Source organism: Myotis davidii, unplaced genomic scaffold, assembly GCF_000327345.1.
Source record: "Myotis davidii unplaced genomic scaffold, ASM32734v1 scaffold8, whole genome shotgun sequence".
Taxonomy (NCBI): Eukaryota; Metazoa; Chordata; class Mammalia; order Chiroptera; family Vespertilionidae; genus Myotis; species Myotis davidii.
Window position 1 is genome coordinate 4,270,378 of NW_006299520.1, and position 11,579 is coordinate 4,281,956.

An 11,579-nucleotide genomic window follows, 5' to 3' on the forward strand; every position below is an offset into this window, starting at 1 on the left:
TCCAGAGAGAGGGAGGAAGAGGGAGAGATAGAAATATCAATGATGAGAGAGATTCAATGATAGGCTGCCTTCTGCATGCCCTCTACACGGGGACAGAGCCCACAACCCAGGCATGTGCCCTGATGGAAAGGAACTGTGAATTCCTGGTTCATAGGTCCATGCTCAACTACTGAGCCACTCGGGCCAGGCTCTTTACTAATTTTTATGTATATGGTATATATTTGAAATAGACCTTGCAATTTATTAAATTTACCCTTAATCAGTCATCGCATACATACATGCCCTATATCCCCATAGCCACCTCTACCCTGTATCTTTGAGCTAATTGCACTTTCCTGTGGAAGCATGCCTACCCTTGACAATATAGCTATGTGGGAGGTCTGAAAAGCTTAATTTCAGCTCAAATTCACTCTCCTCGTGAGTCACCCTCAGTGAAGCAACTTCCGACAGTCTTCTTAGTTGTTGAGTTTCCTGGAATGGCTGGATTTACTCAGAATATAAATAATGAGAGTTTGTACTGCCGAGGAAATATCCTCTAAAAGTTTCATTTACTGTGATTCCTTCCATAGTTTTTTTTTAATTATTTGTTTAAAGTATTACATATAGTATTACATATGTCTCCTTTTCCCCCCATTGACCTCTCCTCGGCCACCCCCACCCCCAGCATATTCCCTTACCCCTAGTGTCTGTGTTCATTGGTTATACTTACATGCATGCATACAAGTCCTTTGGTTGACCTCTTACCCTCCCACCTCACACCCTCCCCTGCCTCCCTCTGAAGTTTGATGGCCTGTTTCAGGCTTCCTTATCTCTGTATCTATTTTTGTTCATCCCTTTATGTTTGTTGTTCATGTAGCATGGTACAAAGCTATCTTTTATGAAAAAATAGTTACATTGTGGCTGATGTGTACTATGATGTCATGGTTGTATCTATACTGAACATGTACAGATTTTCTTTTCTTGTCATTATTCCCTAAACAATACAGTATAACAACTGTTTATATACCATTCGCATTTTGTTAGGTATTGTACATAATCTAGAGATTATTTAAAATATATACAAATATAAGGACAGGTTACATTCAAATATAATACCATTTTAAATGAAGGACTTGAGCAGTCCTGGATTGTGGTATCCTTGGGGTCTTGAAACCAATCCTCCATGGATACCAAGGGGTGACTGTATGTGCTGGAGGTATTTTTTGTTTTGCCTTGTTATTGTTGTTTAATTTTGGTTTTGGAGTATTTTTAAATCTTGAGACTTCTGTCCATGTACATTTCAACTATTAGCCATAAATCTAAATGGTAAGTTTCTGAATCATGGTACAGATCCAGACTGGGTATCTGTAAAAATGACAGGCGCGCTGACACCCCCTGGACCCTCGTACATCGGAACAGAGTCAGGCATGGTTGGCTTGTCCCAGCATGGGGGCTTTCACACAGTGGGGAAGCTTTAGAGCACTTAAGAATGAGTGCCAGTTGAAGCAGTAGTCGCTGTCGGTGATCTTAAGAAATTGTTGGGTTAGCACAGGCCTCTGCAAAAGGCCTTGCTAAAAAAGAGACAAAGGGGGAAGAAAGGGGACGTGAGCTGAGAAGGCTTTTGTAAGGTGACAAGAATATTTGGCATGTCAGTGTCTCAAAAGTCCACCTGGACCTTTGATTGTTATTTCAATGAATTTATAGATCAATTTAGGCAGAATTATTATTCTTAAAAGATTGATTCTTAAAATCTATGAACAACGTGTATCCTATCATTCCCTTAGCATTTTAATTCCTTTCAGCAATGTTTTGTAATTGTCACAGTAGAGGTTTTGAACACCTTTTATTGTATTCATTATTAAGAGCTTGATGTTTTTGAAACTGGTATAAATATTAATTTTTAAACAGTTTGTTATCTACCTAGAATCTCCAGTAAAAGTGATCTCTAAAAGAAGTCATAACAACTATTCTTTTAGAGATCACTTTTTCTAAACCTTAGAGACAAAACTTAACAACTAATTATTGAAGTTGCTGTAGACATTTTTTAGAACCTGGAATTAGTATTGTCATTTAAGAATTACGTTCATAACCTAAGCAGCAGTTCTCAACCTGTGGGTCGCAACCATCAGAAAACATATAGCATATCAGATATTTACATTATGATTCATAACAGTAGCAAAATTACAGTTATGAAGTAGCAATGAAAATAATTTTATGGTTGGGGGTCACCACAACATGAGGAACTGTATTAAAGGGTCGCGGCATTAGGAAGGTTGAGAACCACAATGGCTTTGAAACATGATTTCTTCTCAGTTTCTGGTGTCAGGAATCTGGGTGTGGTTTAGCTAGGTCCCTTGGCTCAGGCATGTCTCAAGTCTGCACTCAAAATGTCGGCCTAGGCAGGCTCCACTTCCAAGCTCACTCCTCCCTCTGTGCTGTTGGCAGACTTCAGTTCTTCATTTGGTGTTGGACTGAGGACTTCAGTTCCTCCTTGGATGTTGGCTGGAGGGCACACCTTTCTTTCTACTTGGACCTCTTTACAAGGCAACTCACAAAATGGTAAGGGGCTGCATCAAAGTGAGAAAGCAAGATGGACTCAGAGTGAGAGAGATGGATGTCATGTCACAGTGCCATAAAACCTAATCTTGGAAGCAGCATTCCCTCGAATTTACCATGTCCTTGTCCCTAGAAAGTACTAGTTCAGGCTGTCACACCAAGGAAAGGTTACACAAAGCCATGAATAGCAGTCTGCAGAGATTATTGGCAGCTATTTTAGAAGCAGACTAACACAAGACTCTTTATCAGATTAGGGTGTTCTTTCCATTATCAGTTTGCTAAATGGTTTTAGCTTAAATGGATGTCCAGTTCTCTCAGCACCTTCATGTATTAGCATAAACATATAATTTTTCTCCTCTTTTTTATTTGCTCTACTAATTTAGCCAGTTATATTGCCCGACCTATGAGCTTTATACCAAATTTTTATTCCAGTATCAACTCTGCTTCCTTATGAGGCATTATCCTTTTTAATATATTGCCATATTCTACTGAGTAATATTGGTTTAGAATATTTGCTTCTACTCGTATTACAAAAGAAATAGGATCATATAGGTTTCAAGTGCACATTTCTGTGATAAATGATCTCTATATTTTATTGTGTGCTCACCATCCAGAGTCAAATAATCTTCCGTCACCATACATTTGGCTCCCTTTATCCTATACTACCCCTCACCCACTTCCGTCTGCCAATCTTCTGTTTCTGGTAAGGAATATATAGTCCTCTTTAAAATGCTGGTCTGACGGTCTAAGCCTTTATTTAGTATTTAGTTTTTGACATTTAATACTTACAAAATACAAGAATAAACTGCATTTCACATACTCACAACTGTAAACCCACTTTTGCCAATCCCTGTATGTATATTGTTAACCTAAAAATAAAATTCCAAAGTGAGGCAACTAGCATTTATTTGAGATTAAAAAAAAAAAAAGAATACTATTCTGGAATCACTGAGTCGAGCAGAAACCCACATAGTGTACAGATTGGGGGTAAAGGCAAGGGGTTTTTATAACAAAGGGAAGGGAATAAACTCCATTAATAGAAGGAAGCAATTTCTACTCATGTTAAGTCAAGGGAGGAATTTCTATCGGTGTAAACAAACTTATTCTTTAGCTGTATGTGGTGGTGCTAATTCTGAAAACTGTCTTTAATGTTCAGTCCAGTAGTCAGGATGCCTGCTTTCCTGTTACCTTTCTACAGAGTAGTTGTGTGAAATACAAGTTTGTTTGGGGCCCAATCCAAAATTGTTTTGTTTTTTTTTCCAGTTCAACATTCCTATGATTTGAGGAGTAAGACTTGCAAGGTATTTCCTCTGGAATGGCTCCCCTACCTCTGTTTTAAAATGTCTTCACATATGACAACTTCTCACAAGATATATAACTAGAGGCCCGGTGCACAGATTCATGAACTGGTAGGGTCCCTTGGCCTGCCCTGCAGGGATCGGGTCAAAACCGGCTCTCCGACATCCCCCAAGGGGTCCCGGATTCTGAGAGGGTGGTTCTCGGGTGATTCACCCAAGAATCAGGCTCCTTCTTCTCTAGTTCCAGGTGCGTCACCTTAGAACCACAGCTGCCAAGTCACCACTGGTGGTCAGTGCGCATCATAGCTAGCATCCGTGGGCCGATTGCTTAGCCTTTTATATATATAGATGCCTTTATCCACCATCTTATTATTTGTTTTGGTATATACTCTATTTTCTTGCCTTCCTTTGAATTACTTTTTAAATTATTTGATAAACTTATTATATGTACATTGTTTAACTAAGTGGTTGCAATAGAAAATTAATTTTGAGATGGACTTATTTTATCTAATATAAATTATTTCTTTAAGCAGTACTCAGTAATGCAAAATCTTCCCACCTTTTTGTTTCTGTGCATTTTCAGTCTACATATATTTAATTTTACATTATAATTTTTACTTTTAGAGCCAGTATCCAATATACTTACCGTTGGGGCTACAGTCTTTTCTTCCTGCCTCTTGTACTTCCATATGGAATGATTTTCTTTATGTCTGAATAACACTCTTTTGTATTTCTGTAACCTTGGATATAATAATATATTTCTTAGTTTTTCCTTTCTGAAATCATCTTTGTAATTTCTCCATTTATATTTATATTTCTGCTGAATATAGAACTCTCAGAAATGTGTTTTCTCTGCATTTGGTAATATTTTTATTGTTTTCTGCTTTCTATATTTCTATGAACATTTAGCCATCAGTGATATTTCTGCTTCTGCAAAGATATGTCACTTTTTATAGCTGCTATTGAAATTTTCTCTTTATCTTTGGTTTTAGCTTGCTTTTCTATGATGTGCCAAGATATAGGTTTCTTTGCATTCATCCTGCTTGGAGTACACAGACTTTATTGCCTCTGTGGCTTATGTTAGTTTTTTGGTTTTAGAAAATTCTCGGCCAATATTTCTTCAAATGTTTCTTTGCTCTATTTTCTCTCCTTCTGGGCTCCAGTTAAAAATAAGTTAGAAGTTTTCACTATGTTGCACACATTACTTATGATCTTTTTTATAATCTTGACCATTATTTCTCTATGTGCTTCAGCATGAATACCTTCTTCTATTAATCAGCCTTCCCATCCCTTTCAGCCTCCAGCACAGCATTAAGTGAATGCCTTCATATGAAAACCTAAGGTGTCATGAACTCAATTTCTCACTTGGACTTCTCCCTGGAATCTCAGCAATCCCTTGTCTTTAGCTGTCTCCTTTCTAGGGAGAATATCATATTTCTGTTGATTGTCCTGCTTCTTAGTGGAAGCTCATGCGTGGGCCCTTTTCCAGAACCTCAACTTCTTGACCTTTGTCCAGAATTGACAAAAGTCCTGAAGGAAACAGTGGCTGCATAATTTCAGCTTATCTTTTTGAGCTGCTTCTCCTTTTTTCTGGGAATTTGTCTCTGTTTTGGTTGCTTTAACTTTTTCCCACCACTTTTACTAGATTACTTCTTTTTACATTGTCAACCTTTTAACTTGTTTTTAGTGGGCATGTTATTATACTTCCTACGTAACTGTAATCATGCTATCATAACTGTAATCAGTTTATTTTATTTTTAATCTTGGTTTTTAGAAAGAAAAATGGGATGATACAACTTTTTACGTACATTTAAAAGAGTAGTTACTTATAAAATACTTTTAATACATTACTAAAAATAAAACTGACATTTAATAATCCAATATGTTGTGATAGAGCTGTATAATAAGTAACATATTAGAAAATAAGTTCTTAAGCTGAGTTATTTTTCTCCCATTAACTCTACTTCACCTGAGTATTGGATGTGAATAGATTTCTATTACCATCACTAAATGTTCTAGGAAATGCCTTAATTACAAATAAACGTTATTTTTAATAATAGGTCATTATCTAAAAAGCTATTTTAGTATTCTGTATAACCACACACAGAGTAAGACATTTGTAGTCAGTCGTAAGAAATTTAATATGCTGTTGAAAATCTGAATTTGAATTACAAATACCTAATATGTATTTTTATGTATATTGATCACCTTTAATTCTCCAGGCATTTTTTCTATGCAACTAAATTTCTTTTGTATCTAACTTCTTAATTTAATAATTCATTGGCTATTCATGGAGAGCCTGCTATGTGTGTAGCATCTACTTAAATAACAATATATTTATAGACAAGAGGGTTTTTCTTTTGTTAAAATTTTATTTGGTTATAAATTATAGTGATAAAAAAGACATAAGGCTGAATCTGCAATTCCAAGTCTTATCTGAAGTAATGGAATTTAAATGGTTTCCTCTCTGAACACTTTTACCACCTTGCATGATAAATTCTAATGGTATGATACTTTATATTGGCTACCCAAATAATGTGATACACTATTTCAACTTTTATGCTTCTGCCATTCTAACCATCAAACTTTTTATTTTGATAAGGGCTTTAGAAGTCATTGAAGTTTCCTCCTTTGAGAAAATCACAGTGACTATATTTAAATTAAATATTTTCGCAGTACTAAAACCTAATAATATATATGTTAATATAAGTTACGTGAACTTATACACAGGGTGTCCCAAAAAATGTATACACACTTTAAGAGCTAATCGCTCAATTGATGTTTCTTTCTTTCCAGATTTAACACACTGTAATTACTAATCTATGATAGGTGTGCATATATTTTTGGGACACCTTGTATATTTATATGTACTTCTATAACTGAATATGATTATAGGTAGTAATACAATATAACTAATAGTTACATCATATTCATCTTGTACCCCTGGTGCCTATATATTATGTGGATTGTGCACTATTAAATATTTATTGAATTAATGAGTAAATACATTAATTTTATCCACTTGTTGAGATTACATATAGAATTTAGACTTTTCAATTTTATTTAAAACATCCTTTTTACCTGATGATATCATACTAAGGAAATTCAAAGAAGAACCAGTTTATTATAGTAACTTCTATGTTCTACAAAATATAGCCTTTGACTGTAAGCCTGTGTTGTTAGGTATTGATCAGGGCAATTACAAGAGCTAAAAATGAGGAATTAAATTAACTAAAACTCTAAAAAGAATCTTCTTCGAGTGGTGTGATCAAACGGGATGTTGTTCTAAGGAGAGTAGCTCCAAATGGATGTCCTAATGAATTAAGAAAATAAGCAAAATGGAAGATAATACAGATATCTTAGTAATTACGTAAGGATACTGCTTTTCTCCAATTAAAAAAATTTTTTTGCAGAATAAAGTATTAAAATAATGAGGATATTTAAAACACATAAAATCAAGTTAGTAAAAGATCAATAAATATTAGTTTAGAGCATACTGAGCCCAGAAACTATTACATGCTGGGAGTTAAAAAGTGAGCAAGAAAATAGCTTGATGATAAAGTTAAGAAATCTCCCAAATAAGCAAACAAATATTAATGAGATGTTTTAAATTAAGAGGAAAGCAAGACATAGCTAGTAAGACAACAGAGCAAAGTCTTCAATGTTCAAGAGAAACATAATTTCCTATCTATAATTTATATATTTAGTTAAAGTATCAAAAATATGAGGGCAATATGAAACTATTTTCATTTTTAAGGACTCAAGGTTTGTTGTCTCTGATGAAATAATTTTAGGATTTTCTTTGAGCATGTATTTTATCAAAACAAGTAGTTAAACTAAGGAAGAGAAAGATATTAAATTCAGATCAAATCATAAACAAATTTAGGGAAGACCTAGACAATACTATGCTGTCTCTATTGTTCATGTAATGGGAGTGTGAAGTCTAGCAATGTGAATTAAAATGTAAAATGGATAGCACTGTTAAAAACATGCATTTGCTTGTCGATGGGTTGATTACATCCTGGGTACCCAAAGGTCATCTCTCTAAAAGTCTGTGAGCATTTCAAACTTTTGAGTCAAAGCAGAATTACCGTTATTTGCTACGGAGGGCGTTAGTAAAACATGTATACATTTATTTGAGGTTATTTTAGCATTGTGTCAGCTTAATTAAGCATCCTTTTCATATTTTACTTTCTAGGTAGGAAATAACAACATTCTTGAGATTCTGTTCAGGATAGAGTCATAAATCTATGAAGGTTATGGGTAGTTCATAGTTAAATTTCCCAGGCTCTAAAGACAAATGTGCTAACTTCTGTAAACAACTTGAGTATTTCCTGGAAAATGTTAGATTTTTGAACATTGATTTTTTAAAATATAGAAAGCAACATAGACATTTGGAGAAAGTACTCCTTCAGTGAATAAAGAGTGGTCATACATAGCCATGGAACGTTGCTGAAGAAGGATATATTTGCTAAATGGAATTTCTGAATTTGTTATTCTATTAAATATTTACTAAAAATATTTATTTTAGCTTTTTATACTTTAAAAGCACTTCTCCTTACCTTTTATTTAAGACACTATTACTGTGTTAAAATTTTACTTTCTACTCAAGGATAGACTTAAAGTTAGGGAGGCCCATATTGCTGAACATGCCACCTCTTTGATTTTTCACTAAAACCCACATTCTGTATTATCACCTGTATGTCAGTAGCCCTCTACTCAGTATGCTTTGTTTGGACATTTCCTTTAGTCATATTTTGTCCTCTTAACTTTTCTTATCAATTTTCTACTCATATTATTATAGGAGAGATAGGAGGCTAGAGAATGGGAGGATGTAAGGTAGTGGTTCTCAACCTGTGCGTTGCGACCCCTTTGGTGGTCAAAGGACCCTTTCACAGGGGTCGCCTAAGACCATCCTGCATATCAGATATTTACATTGATTCATAACAGTAGCAACATTACAGTTATGAAGTAGTAACGAAAATAATTTTATGGTTGGGTCACAACATGAGGAACTGTATTTAAAGGGCCAGAAGGTTGAGAACCACTGATGTAAGGGACTAGAATAGAGAGAGAAAAGTGGAGGGGAGGAATAATTAAAAACCTGTGGAGGGTGGACTGATGTCACAGAATCATGGGTATGAGTAGTTGCTTAGCAACTCAGTCTCCACTTTGACCATGTGTAAAGCATTTATTTATTCATAAAATAATTCAATAGTTACAGACCCCCATCCATGTTGCCACTCACAATCTTAGAAAATAAGGGTATAAAGAACTGGCTGAGAATTATTTCTGCCTTAAAATTACAATATACTGTCAGGATATCAACTTTCTGAACAAGTTTCTTCATCTTGAACAGAATGTTGCTAAAGATTACTTGCATTACAATTTATCTGTTAATCTTTTCTTTAGCTATGACCCTGATTCTTTTTTATTGAATTTATTGGGGTGACATCCTATATAATAAAAGGGTAATATGCAAATTGACCCTAACAACAGAACAACTGGGAATGACTGGTCACTATGACACACACTGACCACCAGCGGGCAGATGCTTAATGCAGGAGCTGCCCCCTGGTGGTCAGTGCGCTCCCACAGGGGGAATTCTGCTCAGCCACAAGCCAGGCTGATGGCTGCCAGTACAGTGGTGGTGGTGGGAGCCTCTCCCACCTCCTCAGCAGCACTAAGGATGACCGTCTGCAGCTTAGGCCTACTCCCCGCTGGCAAGTGGACATCCCCCAAGGGCTCCCAGGCTGCCAGAGGGATGCCTGACTGCCAGCTTAGGCACAATCCCCCGGGGTGGGCTTAAGCCAGCAGGTGGCCAGCCCTCAAGGGGTCCCAGACTGCGAGAGGGGACAGGCCAGGCTGAGGGACCCCCCTGAGTGCACAAATTTTGTGCATCAGGCTTCTAGTTGGTTAATAAAATTATACAGGTTTCAGATGTACAATTCTACAATACATTATCTGTATGGATAAAAAAGCTGTAGTACATTTACATAATGAAATATTATTTGGCCTTAAAAATAAGGAAACCTTACCCCTTGCAACAGCATGGATAGATGTGGAAAACATGCTAAGTGAAATAAGCCAATCAGCGAATGTACCATATGATTTCACTCATATGTGGAATATAATGAACAAAATAAACAAACAAAATAGAAACAAATGTAGACAGAGAAGAGACTGACAGCTTTCAGAGAGGGGAAGGGTTGCTGGGCTAGGTGAAGAAGGTAAAGGGATTAAGCAAAAAAGAAGGAGGAGGAGGAGAGGGAAGGGGTGGGTCGAGGGGAGGGGGAGGAGGACTCACAGACACAGACAGCAGCATGGTGATTATCAGAAGAAAAGGGGGCTGCAAGGAAGTAGACCTGGGTATAGGTGGAATAAGTGGTGATTGAAGAAGAATTGGCTTAGAGTAGGGACCCTGATTCTTTGATAAGAATTTTACCTTCTTTATGAAAGAAACTCAATAAACTATAATTTTTGATGGAGGCTTTGGGACAGGCTATATCAGTTCAGTGAAATATATATTATTCCATTTTATAGGGTGTCCCAAAATTCACACAAGAAGTAATTTTGATAGAAAACACAGGTTTATAATTAAAAATTGTAAATTTTTTATTGATTCATAAAGTATACAGTATAGGGTTATGTATGGAATAGCACATCGGGTAAATGGCCTCCACGGCTTTGCTGGCACATACACAAAGCCGTGGTCTTCATTGGTCTTCATTGTCCCTGCTCCTGGGCCATCATTGGTACTTGGTAATGCTTATCAAATTGAAGGGATTGAAATCAAAGGGCAACAGATATTAGATTCGGATTCAATAAACCAAGTAAAATTACGCTTTTATTTGTTGTTGTTGTTAATGCTCATGAAAAATTCAAATTTTGCGTGAACTTTGGGACACCCTATGCAAATGATAAAATTGATATTTCTAAGTGCTTAATGAATTCACAAAATAAAACTGTGTAACAAGCAAAATCACTTGAGATCCTGGCAGTTCCAAGCCAATTTTGATGTTTTAAAACTTGGTTTCAGTGTGAGGCTTCTTTTATTCATTAATGTGACTCTCTATGCATGTACCCAGCCCTCTCTCCTACCTTTTGAAAATTCCTCAATTTTCACTCCCCTTCACTCTAGTTCAAACTTATTTTCTAGAGTAATCTGATGTAAAAGAGGATATAGTACCTTAAGTATATTATTACTTAGAATTGCCTAGAACTTCATATATTTTGTTTTTATTCCTCACAATAACTTTATGAGGTAGATGATAGCAATATATATAATTTTGTATGAATTTTTCAATTCATCAATCAGTGAGCATATGATAAAATACTTGGGGGATTAGGGGCTTTCTAGTATCCTCAAAATATCATTTCTGTGTAGTTGTAAAGGTAGTTCTAGCATGAATATAACATTGTCAGTATAAGCATGTACTTAAGTAAATAAAACTCTTACTTATTCTATCCTTTATACTAAATGCAATTACTGTTTTAATCATTATACTCATAATCTCTGTAACAAATAATGGGTATGGAAAATTAGGCTTAAGTTTTTCCGAATCCTCCATACCAGCTGCCTCATTAGGATGCATCTGTTTCTATTACTGATGGTGATGGTATATGTCTGAGAAAATAAAACCTTTTAATGCACTGAAAGTACACATTGAATTATGTCTATACCTTCTCAAAGGTGTAGCTTTGTGAGAGAAGAATCCATATTATGTGTTTACTCCTAGACCGTTA